Consider the following 18,098-nt stretch of genomic DNA (forward strand, 5'->3'; position numbering starts at 1 on the left):
CCCCTCAGCCGTCTCTTCTCCAAGCTGAAAAGCCCTAGCCTCCTTAGCCTTTCTTCATAGGGAAGTCATCCCATCCCCGCTATCATTTTAGTCGCTCTTCGCTGCACCTCTACATCTTTAACTCCTTCATTCTCTTTATGCTTGGCTTGTAATAAGACTGTGCATCACTTTACTGACCTTCCTTGGAACTGTCTCCCTTTATCGATGTCCTTTCATAGTTATCATCTTCTGACCTGGACACAGTACTCAAGGAAGGATCCCACCAGAGATTTGTAGAGATTGACAATAAAATTAATTCCTGTTTTTCTACTGGTAATACCTATTCGTATGCAACCGGATATACCATTAGCTTTCGTAACTGTTTTGTCATACCGACTGAGGGGTCCTTTTACTAAGCTATGGGAAAAAGGGCCCTGCAATAGTAGTAGCGGGAGCCATTTCTCCCTCACACCAAGGCCCTTTTTACCATAACAGGTAGCCCCCCCCCACCCCAAAAAAAAAAGGCCATGGGGTAAGATAACTCTTACCGCATGGTTATATAGTAACATAGTAGATGATGGCAGAGAAAGACCTGCACGGTCCATCCAGTCTGCCCACCAAGATAAATTCATATGTGCTACTTTATGCGTATACCTGCCCTTGATTTGTATCTGTCGTTTCAGGGCACAGACAGTAGAAGTCTGCCTAGCACTAGCCCCGCCTCCCAACCACCGGCTCTGCCATCCAATCTCCGCTAAGTTTCTGAGGATCCATTCCTTCTGAACGGGATTCCTTTATGTTTATCCCACGCGTTTTTGAATTCCGTTACCGTTTTCATCTCCACCACCTCCCGCGGGAGGACATTCCAAGCATCCACCACTCTCTCTGTGAAAAAAATACTTCCTGACATTTTTCTTGAGTCTGCCCCCCTTCAATACCATTTCATGTCCTCTAGTTCTACCGCCTTCCCATCTCCGGAAAAGGTTTGTTTGCGAATTAATGCCTTTCAAATATTGAATGTCTGTGTCATATCACCCCTGTTTCTCCTCCCTCCAGGGTATACATGTTCAGGTCAGCAAGTCTCTCCTCATATGTCTTGTAACGCAAATCCCATACCTTTTTGTAGCTTTTCTTTGCACCGCTTCAATTCTTTTTACATCCTTAGCAAGATACGGCCAAACTGAACACAATACTCCAGGTGGGGCCTCACCAACGACTTAACACCTCCTTTCTTCTGCTGGTCACACCTCTCTCTATACAGCCTAGCAACCTTCTAGCTACGGCCACCGCCTTGTCACACTGTTTCATCGCCTTCAGATCCTCAGATACTATCACCCCAAGATCCCTCTCCCCGTCTGTGCATATCAGACTCTCACCGCTCAACACATACGTCTCCCTTGGATTTCTACTCCCTAAGAGCTTCACTTTGCATTTCTTCGCAAATGGCGGGGAGCACTTACCACCACCCATTGAGGTGGCCGTAAGTGCTTCCGCGGTAACTGGGCAGCATGTGGCAGTGCCCGATTACCGTCAGGTTAGTGCCACACTAGAAAAAAAATTTGTTGCTGGCGTGCCGGAGATGGTACATACTCGAGCCGGAACCACCGCCAGCGGCCGCGTTGGGCCAGCAGTAGTTCCGATTTAGCGTGCGGTAAGCCAACGCTTTATCAAAAGGGCCCCTTAGTACCTTGAGGTCTTCGGAGATGCTGTTCCATTGGTCTCTTTCTCCTTTGGTGACTTTTACCTTTTTAACCAAAATTAGTATTTGGCCCATGCATTTACCATGTATTTACACGGTATTTGTCCAGATTTGAACATGTAAATTCTTATATCATCAAGGAAACATACAATATATATATATTTTTTTGGGATAAAGACATGAATGCACGTAATGAAGATGTATTATACATATGTGAACAATACATGTACACATATACACACACATTGCATTAAATATTTTTAATATAATCATGATCACTTGGAAATGTGAGAATAAAGGATGGTGTCACAGTATAAAAATATGCTTTTTTTTTTAATTATTCTGTGAGCATGTAAGGTTACAAAAGCTTATAATTGTGCTGAGATTAGCATCCTGTTAATAAAATGTAAGTGAAACATTGAAGCTTACACCAAATTTTTATAAAAAATAATAATAATAATTAAAAAAAAAAAACAACAGACTATCGCTTTCACAAGAGTCTGCCAGTAACTAGGGTACATTAATGTCTTAGAATATTTTAATAAAATTACTTAAAGTTTAATATAAAAAAAAGCTTTCTTATGCAATCAGCTGTTTGGAAATACATTTTTATTTAGTATTATCCAGTAGTTTATGGCTTGTAGTGTCTTTACTGCACCAAGGTTAGAATGGTATTATTTCAATAGTAATCCCTTTTTAGAAATGTACATATATATTTTTTTCTGAGTAAGAGGGCACTTCTATAAAGTACATGTTAGGCTTCAATTATGCTACATATTTGTGAACATATGCACATAAATGCCAAAATTTTGCCTGAATATGTGCATATTTAACATAGTGCATATTTTACTGGTAGGTGTATACCTAGGCATAGTCTGGATGGAGCAGGGGTGGGACTCATACGCCCACTTAATGTAAGTTATGCGCATATTACCAGACCTTAGGCACACGCACGGCAGCCACTGTTTCCTCTAAGCTGAGTGGAAGTCCTCCATCTGTATGGCTACCAGTAGGGGGAGGTGCTTCAAATATTGTGGTTTCAATCGCTAGGGACAGGCAAATTCCCTGGAGGACTTCCGCTGAGTTTAGAGGGAACAGCGATAACAACTCTATGGCTGGTTCAAGTGCTGGCGTCTAACTTATAGGCATGTATTTTCATGGTTACACTAGTATTTGAGAAAGGAACATTGACACCTAGGTTTCTTTAGAGACTAGGCTCATGCCAGGTGGCCGGTTATGGAATTCCTCCCTAAATGCTTAAATCTGCTGTACAATAGCTTCCGTTTCTTCCATGTATCTATATTATGGCAAATGCCACTGATTAACGCCGGTAGGTCTTTTGTAATTTTTACATTTTGGTGACAGCAAGAAGCCAAGCCTCTGGTGCAATTTTAAATATAAAGACAAATCTATTATTCTGGCTTTACTTGGCGCAAAATATGACATTTTGCCAAAATGTGGAGCAGGAGTCATTTCACTCTGAAAGTGAAAGGAACAGATTTCTGCTAAAGAATGCAGTAGCCTACTGAAATAGACATAGAGCCATGTAGAAAATTCAAGGTCAAATTCTAACCAAATTCATGTGTTCGGATTGTCCACGCATCAGTGAATCTGGGGTTAAAATTCTACCGGATTTGATGCAGACTTGCCCATTCCTGGGAATCTGCATTGAAACTGTCCACCGCCGATTCTTTGAATCAAGCAAATCTGCTCCACATTCATTACTGATTTACAGAACGTAGGGCTTTGCAACTTCAAGATTGTCAAACGTTTTGTGGATTCTTTGGATTAGTCTGTACATCTCTGCTTTGGGCAAGATTAATATTGTTATATTAGTAGAGCTACTGTTTTGAAAGGATCTCATGTTTACGATTGTTGACTCACCCACGTCAGCCTAAAGAAACTGAGGGGTCCTTTTAATAAGGTGCGCTGAAAAATGGCTTGCGGTAGAGTAGCCGCGGGTTTTGGGTGCTCACCGATCCATTTTTCAGCGCGCATGTAAAAAAAGCCCTTTTATAAAATTTTTACTGAAAATGGACATGCGGCAAAATCAAAATTGCCGCGCGTCCGTTTTGGGTCTGTGACCTTACCACCAGCCGTTGACCTAGCGGTAAAGTCTCACACGGTATCCGGGTGGGAATGACCTACGCGCACCAAATGCCACTTGGCGCACGTCCGATACTTGCGTCTGAAAATAAAAATTATTTTTCGACCACGCATATCGGACATGAGCCAAAAATGAAATTACCGCAAGAGGCACTTGGTAACCGGGCGGTAACTGAAGAAAAAAGAAGGGGTTCACACCGTCCACAAATCCAACAAGGAAAACAAATGCAGAGTGGAAGAAAATCCAATCCAAGAAACCAGTCAGAACTCACGGAATGAGAACTCCAAATAGACTTTATTAGGACCCTACACGGTCCGTGTTTCGGCTATAAAGCCTTTATCAGGGGTCGATATGCTGATGTTCCATTGAGCATATGATACTACTGGAGCACTGAAAATAACACAAAGTCAAAATCAGAGATAGAGATAGTAGTCACTGGCGATCACTGCGAACTAATACAACTCCAAAGAAAAAGTTGGAGTTGTATTAGTTCGCAGTGATCGCCAGTGACTACTTTCTCTATCTCTGATTTTGACTTTGTTTATCATATGCTCAACAGAACATCAGCATATCGACCCCTGATGAAGGCTTTATAGCCGAAACACGGACCGTGTAGGGTCCTAATAAAGTCTATTTGGAGTTCTCATTCCGTGAGTTCTGACTGGTTTCTTGGATTGGATTTTCGTCCACTCTGTATTTGTTTTCCAACCGGGCGGTAACTCCATTTTGGCATTTATTGGGCACACATAGAGCCTTACATGGCTCAGTAAAAGGGCCCCTCATTCAGTCCTGATTTTTCTGTCTTGCATGTGAAGAGACACAGTTCTGATTTCTCTAAAATCAATAAGACAATCTCTATACATGCAGCGGAGCTAAAGCAGAGCTGAATCGATTTTTTTTTCAGCTTGACCTAAGGGCTAAAATTACTAACGTATCCTAGTGCATTAGCAAGCATTAACGCTGTTAACATGCATTATTAAAAATTAGGCCCCTTTGTTTAAAATGGGACCTGTGTAAAATAATTCAAGGTAACAATGTTGGCTTGTGCTATTCTGGTGGCCCACATTAGTAATTCTAACCCTAAACTGGCAACCCCATTTCTAGAGTTTACATCTATTCCCAGTTGTACTGAGCACAACAAGGTTTGTTCACCACATAAAAAATGGCCGAGATCCACCCATAGTATGGATCTGAACATTTATGTAAATTTCACCATAAATCCATTTCTGTTTTTTTTACCCCCTCTTGCACTTGAAGGTTCCATAGCCTAAAAAGTCTAACATGAGGGAAACAGTTTTTTTTTTTTCACAGATGCATTTCTCTGGATTAAAAATAAAGGAAATATTTGTTAAATAGATAAATAAAATTGCTTTACATATTTGGAAAAACCTGAGTAAATTAAACTTGCTACTTGTCTTGTCGATTCAACTAATGTGTACAGATTTCTTTTAAAAAGCAGGATTTTGTGCTTAAATACATACCCAAACATTTATTTATACTGCTACATAGGAATGTGTGTCTAAATTAATAATCTACAATTAGAAGCATATGTAAAACAATTACGGAAAATATGGGTTTAGGAATGTCAGTCGAATGCAAGCCCGCAGTAAATGAATGGAGTAATGAAGGGTGATGATGGTCAAAAGAGCTGATTTTGAATGTAGCATTAACGAGGATTCAAACATTCTCTGTACTTCCCTGTAGTTTAGTAAGGTTTATGCAAAATAACTCTTTTCTTCCATGTGCCATCTACAGATATCATCGAACATATAAAGAGGAGTCCAATAAAATTTATATGGAAATATAATGTTTGATTTTAACAAAATATTTCTAAAAAGCAAGGAAAAGACCTCAAAACGTCCGACCGCTTACTTTCAGTTTTCAGCGGCTTTAACTGGGGGCGTGGTGTCCATCACTGGTCATAAAAACCTTGCTTGGAAAGAATTCTTTTAACTTTTAATTTATTTCCAAATAGATTTTAACAATTTTGCTCTTTTTGCAAGAAAAAAATTTTTTTTTAAATATATTGACAATATCAATGCTCACTTCAAATTTTCTTTGGTTCATGAAAACCTTCACTGATTCTCATGAAGTGCTCTAAAGCAGCTTTACAAAGATAAGTAAAGTCGAGCACTTATCTGTTGCCCGAAGGTGGCCCCATCTGTTTCGCTTGTGGGCTTTTTCAAGGACTGTGCTTCGACAGAGAAAGCATTGAGAAACTTTTTTTCCTCTCTCTTGATCTGACCATAACTTAGTTCTGCTTTGAACCTCAATGCTTTCTCTGTCGAAGCACAGCCCTTGAAAAAGCCCACAAGCGAAACGGATGGGGCCACCGTCGGGCAACGGATAAGTGCTCGACTTTATCTTTGTAAAGCTGCTTTAGAGCACTTCATGAGAATCAGTGAAGGTTTTCATGAACCAAAGAAAATTTGAAGTTAGCATTGATATTGTCAATATATTTAAAAAAACATTTTCTTGCAAAAAGAGCAAAATTGTTAAAATCTATTTGGAAATAAATTAAAAGTTAAAATAATTCTTTCCAAGCACGGTTTTTATGACCAGTGATGAACACCACGCCCCCAGTTGAAGCCGCTGAAAACTGAAAGTAAGCGGTCGGGCGTTTTGAGGTCTTTTCCTTTCTTTTTAGAAATATTTTGTTAAAATCAAACATTATATTTCCATATAAATTTTATTGGATTCCTCTTTATATGTTCGGTGATCTTACATCTTGGAGTCCTGTATGGTAATCCTCTTACTGTTATCTACAGATATCATGACATGTCTCACAATTTGGATAAACCAACATTAAATAACCCAAAGCAAAGAGAGAAAAATCTCATCATCTGTTACCAAAGACCAGTGCTGTTCTATAGAAACAGTGGACCAGATCGGAGAGAGAAAGAGAGCAACAGCTAGCGTGACGAGTTTCCTTTTCTACCAATCCTCAGCAACGCTATATATTTCATCCATCAGTTCATTAGTCCATAATTTGTACATATTTTTCATTGCAAATAAAACTTATATCATTCATTGCTAAAGGTCCACAGTAGAGGGCAACCAAAACCGAATCTGCGTGTGAAATTCACCGCACCAGCATGGGCAGGAGCGACTGGGGATCACTCCTGCCGCCTCTAGACTACCAACAAAACAGTATGGCTGGGGATGGCAAACATGTTCTGGGAGAGGGGCTCGGGCCTACGTATGGTCTGGGAGGGAAGCTCCTCGTGTCAGGGGGAAGCAGGAAGAGGAAGTAGAGGCTGCAGGGTACACAGCACAGTTTTGGTTTCAGCCGAAATGCACTGACGTTTTCAGACGAAGCAAACAGAGGGGCCCTTTTACAAAGTGGTGGTAAGCCCAATGCGAGCTTATCTGGAATGACTGCCGGCCGAACTTGGGCATTGGCGGTAGTTCCAGCCCTGGCGCACACCATTTGCTGTGCTACAGAAAATAGCTATTTTCCAGTGTGGTGCTGACCCAGCGGTAATCAGGCAGCATGCTACCCAGTTACTGCAAGGTTATTTATTATTTAATTTATTTGGATTTTGCTCACACCTTTTTCAGTAGTAGCTCAAGGTGAGTTACATTCAGGTATTCTGACTATTCCTCAGTCCCAGGAGAGCTCACAATCTAAGTTTGTACCTGAGGCAATGGAGGGTTAAGTGACTTGTCCAAGATCACAAGGAGCAGCAGTGGGATTTGAACCGACCACCTCTGGATTGCAAGACCGGTGCTCTAACCACTAGGCCACTCCTCCACTCCATTAAGTGCTCCACCCCCCACATGGCCATGCAGCAAGTGAAGTCTTACCGCAGAAGCAAAAATGGCCCCCGCCGCCAGTGCAAGGCCCTTTTTTATTTACTGCAGCTTGGTAGAACGACCCCAAAAAAGACCAAATCCGAATTTCAGGCCGATTTCGGCACTGAAGCCGAAACTAAAACCAAAATTCGATCGGCCCCTAGTCCACAGCAATAATTTCATAAAGGCACTGTTTCAGAGGCCTAGAAAACATGCTGCTAACACAGGAGTTGAATAGTTACAGCACGTCTGCAAGTCTGTGATGGCTCTCTAGCATGTTTGCTGCAATTCTGAATGCAACAGTGCCTCGAAGCAAAAAGAAGCACCTTGTTTAAGATGATTACTTAAACTGGTGCCTTTATGAAATTATTGCTGTGGACCTTTTGTAATAATGATACAATGACATGAATATATGCACCCAGGAGGGAGCAGGCAAAACGAGATCTGATGTTCAAAAACTTAAGGTCTGGTCGGATGAAATCCTATACGCTGTAGAGAGAAGATTACAGCTCTGTGTGACTTGATTTTTCACGTAGGAGCACCTTCAGTGTGGTCAAAATAACTCATTGACAAAAAGGAAGATTGCTATGCATGTGAGCCCATACCTAGAAGCACAGTCAGGGGTCCTTTTACCAGGGGGCGTAGCCAGACACCCACAAGATGGGTGGGCAGAAGAACTCTGCCCTGTCCCACAAGTGATTTGGTTTCTCACTCTCTTGCCTGCATGCCTTGAGTCTCTCAAACATCCCCCCTACCCCGCATATCTTTTAAATAGCAGATTTTCACCAGCAGCGAGCAGCAACTAATACACACTGCTCATGTTGGCCCCACAGTCTTCGCTCTGATGTAACTTCCTGTTTCCGCATAGGTGGGAATACATCAGAGGGAAGGCTGGTATGCAGGAGGGACAGTTGTTGGGAGTTTTCGGCTGGTGGGGCTTGGGGATCCCTGCCGGACACATCATAGGTGTGCTGCTACTGGGTGGGCCTGAGCCCAAAGTGGGTGGGCCTAGGCCCATCCAGGTCCATCCTTGGCTATGCCACTGCCTTTTACTAAGGTGCACTGAAAAATGGCTTGCAGTAGCGTAGGTGTGGGTTTTGGGCGCACACCAATGCATTTTTCAGCGCGCCTGTAAAAAAGAGCCCTTTTAATAATTTTACCAAAAATGGACTTGCGGCAAAATGAAAATTGCCGCGCGTCCATTTTGGGTCTGAGACCTTACCGCCAACCATTGACTTAGGGGTAAAGTCTTACACGGTAACCGGGTGGTAATGACCTATGCGTGCCAAATGCCACTTCTTATAATCCAGAAAATTCAGATTACTTACCTTGAATATCTCTATAAGTGGGATACGTGCCGACATGCGTTTCACCTTTGCTGTTTCAAGGCTTCCCTCTTATTTTGTAATGCTGCACCGCATTACAAAATAAGGGAGAAGCCTTGAAACAGCAAAGGTGAAACACCTGTCGGCACGTATCCCACTTATAGAGATATTCAAGGTAAATCATCTGAATTTTCTGGATTATATGAACAAATTAAGATGTGTATTGGAATCTGTTTCTGTAAATTATGAGAAAGATATGACAAAGTTATAACAAGCACACAAGTTTTAAAAAGTTGTAAAGTGGAAATATATGTGGTGAGCTTTAATTATGATCACACCCACACATTTTTTTTTTGCTTTCATCTTTATTCAGTTAAAACATTTATTCATGTTCTTGAACAGAAATTTTCCAGTTTCAGGCAATATACATAAGTACATAAGTAATGCCACACTGGGAAAAGACCAAGGGTCCATCGAGCCCAGCATCCTGTCCACGACAGCGGCCAATCCAGGCCAAGGGCACCTGGCAAGCTTCCCAAACGTACAAACATTCTATACATGTTATTCCTGGAATTGTGGATTTTTCCCAAGTCCATTTAACGGTGGTTTATGGACTTATCCTTTAGGAAACCGTCTAACCCCTTTTTAAACTCTGCCAAGCTAACCGCCTTCACCACGTTCTCCAGCAACAAATTCCAGAGTTTAATTAAGCGTATTTTGGACGCTTGCGGCAAAATTAAAACCAGTGCGTGTCCATTTTCGGCATCAGCCTTTACCGCCACCCATTGACTTAGCAGTAAGGTTTCAGGCGTTAACTTGGTGGTAATCAGTGCGTGTAAACTGCTGATTACCACCAGGTAAGCACCACACCGTAGAAAATTTCTACCGCATGTTTTGGACGTGCACCAAAAATGGAATTACTACTCAGGGCACGCGATAGCCAGGCGGTAGTTCCCATTTTACGCACTTTGTACACATGTAGGTATCTATGCACCTTAGTAAAAGGGTCCCTTAATCAGAAAACCATATATGGTAGGGGGAATTAATCAAGGGGCAGTATGGCCTTAACGCACCTTAACAAACTTTAAAGGACTTAGTGCATGCTAACCTCCTAATTCTATAAAAGTTACCAAAAATTTCATGTGGATATTTGTGTATGCCCAATTTGCACATGCAACTTAATTGAATAACAAGCTAGTTTGCACCAATAATTGGCTTTTTAACAAGCAATTATTGTCACTAATTAGATTTAATTGGCATTTACACATGTAAATTTAGATGCAGGATCCATACCTAAAATTTATCTGTGACCTGAAAAAGGAAGCATAGAAATGGGAGGGTCATGGGTGGAGTGTGGGGTGTTCCTACAATTAATGCAATTTGGGGCCCTTTTACTAAGCCGTGTTAGCATCTATACGCACCTGACTACCACATGGCTCTTGCGCTAATTTCATTTTTGGTGCATATCTGAAAACTATTTATTATTTTTGGATGTGTGCCAAGTGGCATTTGACGTGTGTAGGTCATTACCACCCAGATTCTTTACCACTAGGTCAATGGCTGGCGGTAAGGTCTCAGATCTAGAATGGATGCGCAGCAAACCTTTTTAAACTCTGCTAAGCTAACCACCTTTACCACATTCTCTGGCAACGAATTCCAGAGTTTAATTACACGTTGAGTTAAGAAACATTTTCTCTGATTCGTTTTAAATTTACTACATTGTAGCTTCATCGCATGCCCCCTAGTCCCTAGTATTTTTGGAAAGCGTGAACAGGCACTTCACATCTACCCGTTCAACTCCACTCATTATTTTATACACCTCTATCATATCTCCCCTCAGCCGCCTTTTCTCCAAGCTGAAGAGCCCTAGCCGCTTTAGCCTTTCCTCATAGGGAAGTCGTCCCATCCCCTTTATCATTTTCGTCGCCCTTCTCTGCACCTATTCTGATTCCACTATATCTTTTTTGAGATACGGCGACCTTCTATTCTAGTATTCTATAAAGAAAAGAAGACACCTATTTTCCCTTATAGAACAGACTCCAAATAGGGACCTTCCCAGCCCCTAAAAATAGGTGCCTCTGTATAAAATTGCCCTCTCAATGTGGCAGAAGGTTGCATTTCTACTTCTGTTTTGCTAGTGTGTGCGCTGCAGGTGTGCACAGAAATAAATGAAATGTATGTGGCAGAATTTGTATATGGGAGTGAATTCTATATATGGCGCAGAAAACAGTTCTATTCTATAGGCTGCGCTTAAAGTTAAGCATGGTTTATAGAATAGTGTGTACACCCGAGAATTGTGTTGAACTTTAGACGCAGCCAAGGGGTACAAATGTAACAAAAAAAAAACTGAGAAGTGATACAAATGTTCGCACCTAAATTAAGCTCATATTCCCCCTTTTTCTATAATGACCCACGTAAATGCTAGCAATGACCTCGTTCTGCTCATAACCCTCCCATTCCCACACCCCCTTTTTTTTTACTCACATAAATGTAGGTGTGGATCCTGCACCTAAATTTACATGCCTATATTCCAATTAAATCTAATTCGTGCCAATAATTGCTTGATAAAAGGCCAATTATTGGGGCTAATTAGCTTGTTACTCAATTAAATTGTGCTCGCAAATTGGGCATGCACCCAAATTTGCACAAACAAATTTTGGTCACTTTTATAGTATTAGGGGGATGGTGTGTATGGTGGGAGGTCTGTGTAACCTAAGAGTAGCCATATTGGGTCAGACCAGTGATCCATCTAGCTCAGTATCCTGCTTCCAACAGTGGTCAATCCAGGTCACAAGTACCTGGCAGAAACCCAATTAATAAGAACATTCCATGTAGAACCCCAAAGAATAGCAAGATTCTGAAATCCTAAAGAGTAACAAGAGTCCATGCAGAATCTCAAAGAGTAGCAACATTCCACGCTACCAATCCTGGGACAAGTAATAGTCCTCTGCATTATGAACGTAAGAACATAAGAGTAGCCATACTGGGTCAGATCAATGGTCCATCTAGTCCAGTATCTTGTTTTCCAAACAGTGGCCAAGCCAGGTCACAGGAACCTGGCAGAAACCCAGGTTAGGGTAGATGTGGATGCTTGCAGGGATGTAGGTATGTAAGGATGTGGGAGTTGGGAGGGGAGAATGGATGGTGGTGTGTACACAGAGAGAGTGTGGAGTCCGTGCTGTACAGAGCACAATCTTCCCTTCTTCTACTCTTCTCCCACTCCCCCCCCCCCCCCCCCCCCCCCTTCTTTCCCTTACACCACAGGTTTCTTGTTTCGGTCAGTAGAGCCTCAGAAATCCCTTCAGCACTGTCAAACTTTCTAACCCCCCACAAGGGTCTCCTGTTTTTATCTGGAAAACCTCACTGGCATCTTGGTGTTTTGTGCAGTGCCGCATCAATCACCTATTCATCTCTGGTCACCATCCAGCTGCACCATAGGCATAAAAGTTCATGTGCACAGAGGGACGGACAAACAGACAGATGGATTATTAACAACAAGTACTTAGATTGTTTTTAAGTAGAACCTTCATTAAGGAGACTTAAGTTATCACAAACCATCTTGAATTTAACATCAATGAATCAGATTCACTCAGTAGTGGCAGCAGTAAGCACCAGACTTACTCAATCACAAAATCACCATGGTCAACCTTGACAGGACACCTATGGTGTTACCTTCTGTAGACTACAGCACCTGGCCTTCCCTGCAAGTAATGGCCCGAGTGGAATCTGCTGAACTTCTACGATCTCATTAATTCAGCCTTTCCCAGGGGTATCATTATTAGGAAGAATCAGCAATACCATCAACAACAGACTAGTAATTCAATCTCACAAAGAACAACAATATCTCAAACAACTAATTATTACCTGAATTGGTTATTACTCTATTTACCATTACCCTTCTCTTTGCTTCATGTACAATTTCTCATTCGTAATAGATTTTCTAAATGTTAAACATCCATAGCTATCCCAGTACGTTTATGATCTGTATTGTAAAATTGGATTCTTACAACAAATTATTTTCTTATTCGTTATTCTTTGTTATGTATCCTATTCTGTTTATTGTAAGCCACATTGAACTCAATGCAAAGGTTTTGTTGTAACTGTTGGGGATGTGCCATGTCCTGTGCAATCGCCACATTGAAATGCTCATTACCCCACTATAACAGTGCTCACAATTAACGAGTTACTTACTGCCTCCTTTTGAGCAGGCTCTAAGTGATCCCGTACTAAGGGCTTCTTTTACAAAGCCGCGCTAGCGATTCCTGCGCAGGAGTCGCTTATGCAGCTTTGTAAAAGAAGCCCTAACAGCATAATTGACAGCACAGGGTCCCCCCTGATTCTATAAAAGTCACCGAAAATTGCAGGCAAATTTGGGCGTGAGCAAAATTTAATAGAATAATGAGCCAATTAGAACCAATAATTGGATTAACAAGCAATTATTGGCACTAATTAGATTTCATTGCAATTTACACATGGCCCAAAAAGGGGGGTGCAGACTTGGGAGGGTCATGGGTATTTCAGGGCAGAGCAGGGACGTGGTTACACATAATTACAGAATTATGGGGCCTCCACGTGGAAATTTAAGTGCGGGCATTTGCACCACATTTTCGTTGGTGCAAACAGTAGTGTCTACATTTACATGCAGCCTCTCCACTTAAGTGTTATTCTATAAACTGTGCCAAATTTTAGGTGCAGCGGGGGGGGGGGGGTCGGCGCTCATTTTTTAGGTGCAATTTATGGAATTCACCCTGTTCCACGCCAACTGCAATACGCTGTCCATGCCCATTCTCTGCCCATGGCTGTCCTAGTTCCTACCCCCTAACACCAACAGTATTTAAAGCATGACTTAGTGCATGCTAACTGCTAAACCTCCACACTGATGCTGCACTTGTGCGGTAGCGATTAATGCATGCAAATTTGAGCATTAAACCCCAGGTTCTATGTATGGTGCCCAGATTCCCGCACTTAAATTTGTAAGCACTCAGATGTTCATGCAAGTTAATTGCTTAACGAGCTACTACTACTACTTATCACTTCTATAGCGTTACAAGGCATACACAGCACTGTACACCATACATGAAAAGACAGTCCCTGCTCAAAGAGCTCAGAATCTAAATATGGAATGTTGCTAGTGGAATAGCAACATTCCATGTAGAATCTCAAATAGTAGCAACATTCCATGTAGAATCTCAAGTAATAGCAACATCTCATGTTCCACTGCACTAACCACTAGGCTACTCCTCCACTAGCAACATTCCAAGTAGAAGCCTGCCCTTGCAGATCAGCAATGCCGCCGTGCAGGCTTCTGTTTCTGTGAGTCACATCCTGCACGTACGTGCAGGACGTCAGAATCACAGAAACAGAAGCCTGCGCGGCCGCGTTGCTGATCTGCAAGGGCAGGCTTCTACATTACTACTACTACTTCTCACTTCTATAGCACTACAAGGCATACGCAGCGCTGTACACCATACATGAAAAGACAGTCCCTGCTCAAAGAGCTCACAATCTAAATAGGACAGGCAAACAGACAGAACAACTAAGAGGTAAGGGAATTAAAGAGGTGGGGATAAAAGGGTACAGGGCAAGTGAGTAGTGGTTAGAAGTCAAAAGCAGCGTTAAAGAGGTGGGCTTTTAGCCTGGATTTGAAATAGGCCAAAGACGGGGCTAGACGTACAGGCTCGGGAAGTCTATTCCAGGCGTGAGGTGCAGCGAGATAAAAGGAACTGAGTCTGGATCAATCATTGAGTGCTAACAACCAATTATTGATGTTAATTGGCACTCAGTATTTGCACACGTATCTTGCTGTGCACTTTTCTATAAGACAATGCGCTTAACTCTCATAGGCCCCAATGCTCAAGAGCAAATGCGGGTGCTAGAGGCCACTTGCACGGGACTAGCACCCACATTTCATACTGGGGGATGCTCAGAGGCTTCTAGCGCAAGGAACAATGACCGCACCAGAAGATAGCGCAAGCAGCATGCAAATCACATTTTAATATGGTGATTATCAATTTGCCACGATGCTGAAAGAAGAGTGCCCTGAACAAGGGTGCTCTTACCGCCGGGAACCTTATGCCAGTTCGGAGCTGGCATTAGCTAACCCGGCAGGAATGAGATGTCATAGCAAACCAAGCAAAATATCCTTCCACGAATGTGCACGCTCACCACCGCTTCAGCCTGGACCTTCCTCCCTGCTTGGCTTATGTGCCCTGATGCACTGCATGCGGCTCATGGCGTACAAGGCAAAACAGATGTACGGGGTGGAAGAGTGGTTCTGGAGCCAGAAAACAAGTATCTCTGCACTAGTGGGTTGAAACGTGAGCAACGTGTAAGAAGCTTCTGTTGCTTAGGAGCCAACTGGAGTCTCTCCTTGTTGCCGCTGATCAGACTGGAGCAGCAGACCATGGCACACCAGTAAAGCACTCCGCTTCAGAAGCTCTTGTCCCCCTGTTGGACTGGGCACGAGCACAACGGCCTTGCTCACGTGCAACTCTTGAGCGCATGCCCATGGCACAATCCCACCGCTTTACTTCCTAATGCTCAAAGCTAACGGCGCACATATCATTTGCATACTATAGCGTCAAGCATTAGGAAGTTATTTTTGGGCACTGATGTTGTGATACCGTCCAGTTCTGTTCTGTACAGTGCCGGAGTTTTGAGAATTGGGCCATAGCGTGTATCTCAAAAGTGGATATAGCTATGAGAGAAGTATGGGTGTGTCAGGGCCAGTGTGTGTGGGGGAGGGGGCACATTTTGGCCCGCCTCTCCATCGCATCTCCCACCACCGCCGCCGCCTTACATACCTTGATTGTCAGGGGTCCCCAACCCCCGCCAGCTGAAGCATTTGTCCAACACTGGTCTCCGCCACATTGGCTGCCCTGTTCTTTCACTCACGTTATGGCTATTTGCTATCGAGAGCGTCTGACATCAACCTATATATTTTGAGTGCCTTTTTCTTGTTTGGACTTTATATGTAAATATTTTTGGGAGGTTTTTTAGCCAATTATGAACTCCTAGAAGTGATCAGCTCTGTAACCAAGAAGGAGTCAGTTGAGGCTTTTCTTGCCGTTTTGAGTAAAATTAATAAAATTGATAAAAAGTGATAAGGTCGGATAAGTCTGATCTATTAAAAAGTTGACATATACTCATTTGAAGAGGATTATTTTGAAGTTGTAAAAGATTTACGTTATCCTCGGTAGTCCCTTATACATATTTTTATAGAGAACATTAGCAGACGGTCATTTATTTGGAAAATGAAACATCATCCGTTTTCAACTGCGGTAAAAATGGCCTTAGGGATTCTTTTGCCAAGCTGCGGTAAAAAGGATCCTTCGCTGAGGCCCTTTTTACCACAGCGGGTAAAAAGGCCAAAAAAGACATAGCCATGCAGTAAGATTGCTCTTACTGTGTGGCCAAGGGAGGAGGGGGAGCACACCATCGCCCATTGAGGTGGTGGTAAGAGCTCCCGTGCTAACCCCGTGGTAACCATTACTGCCGGGTTAGCACCATGCTAAAAAAATCTGGGTTGATTTTCCCTAGCGTGTAACATGGTGCATGCCAGGGCTTGAACTACCACCGGTACCCATGTTGGGCTGATGGTAGCTCCAGTTTAGCGTGCGGTAAGCATGTGTTGTAAAAGGGCCCTTTAGTGCTTGGGAAAGGTCTGCGTAAAGGACCACCTAGAGCGCAAAGCTGCACATTCTACTTTATTTATTTTTATTATTTAGATTTTGCTCACACCTTTTTCAGTAGTAGCTCAAGGTGAGTTACATTCAAGTACACTGGATATTTCTCTGCCCCAGGAGGGCTCACAATCTAGTTTTTGTACCTGGGACAATGGAAGGTTAAGTGACTCAACCAAGATCACGAGGAGCAGCAGTGGGATTTGAACTGGCCACCTCTGGATTGCAAGACCAGTGCTCTATCCACTAGGCCACTCCTCCACTCCACTCCCGTGCTGTTCCACACAGAGGGGCATAATTGAACGAAAACGTCTATCTCCATGGGTGTTTATCTCCGAGAACGGGTCCGTGAAGGGGCGGACCGAACCGTATTTTCAAAAAAAATAGACGTCCATGTTTTATTCAACAATTTGTGAGCTGGGCATTTTTGTTTTTCAGTGATAATGGAAAATGAAAGCGCCCAGCTCAAAAACGAATAAATCCAAGGCATTTGTTCGTGGGAGGGGCCAGAATTCGTAGTGCACTGGTCCCCCTCACATGCCAGGACACCAACCGGGCACCCTAGGGAGGACTTTTACAACAACAAAAAAAAAAAGGTAAAAGAGCTCCCAGGTGCATAGCACCCTTCCCTTGTGTGTTGAGCCCCACAAATCCCCCTCAAAACCCACTGCCCACAAGTCTACACCATTACTATAGCCCTAAGGGGTGAAGGGGGGCACCTACATGTGGGTACAGTGGGTTTGGGGGGGTTGGACGACTAATAAGCATTAAGCAGCACAATTGTAACAGGTAGGGGGGATGGGCCTGGGTCCACCTGCCTGAAGTCCACTGCACCCCCTAACAACTGCTCCAGGGACCTGCATACTGCTGCCAGGGAGGTGGGTATGACATTTGAGGGTGAAAATAAAAAGTTGTGAAACATCATTTTTTGTGGTGGGAGGGGGTTAGTGACCACTGGGGGAGTCAGGGGAGGTCATCCCCGATTCCCTCTGGTGGTAATCAGGTCATTTAGGGCACTTTTTGGGGCCTTATTCGTGAAAAAACAGGGTCCAGGAAAAGTGCCCTAAATTCTAGCTACAAACGCATACTTTTTTTCCATTATCGGCGAAAGGCGCCCATCTCTCCTCGGCCGATAACCACGCCCCAGTTCCACCTTCGCCATGCCTCCGACACGCCCCCGTCAACTGTGTACGCTTCCGCGATGGAGTGCAGTTGAAAACGTCCAAAATCGGCTTTCCATTATACCGATTTGTTCGTTTTTGTGAGATAAACGTCTATCTCCCGATTTGGGTCGAAATCTAGGCGTTTTTCTCTTTCAATTATAAGGTGGACAGTGTTCTAAAATTAGTGCCGGAACAGCGCAGGGCAATAACACCCCTGTGATCAAAGCTAACAGCACGCAAATTCATGTGCGCCATTAGCTCTGATCTTGAATAGTGTCAGCTGCACACATAATTTAATGAATATTGGCCATAATTCATGTTGATTGGCACTCATTGGCACAAATTTGC

Source organism: Microcaecilia unicolor, chromosome 5 (genome assembly GCF_901765095.1).
Source record: "Microcaecilia unicolor chromosome 5, aMicUni1.1, whole genome shotgun sequence".
NCBI classification, from domain to species: Eukaryota; Metazoa; Chordata; class Amphibia; order Gymnophiona; family Siphonopidae; genus Microcaecilia; species Microcaecilia unicolor.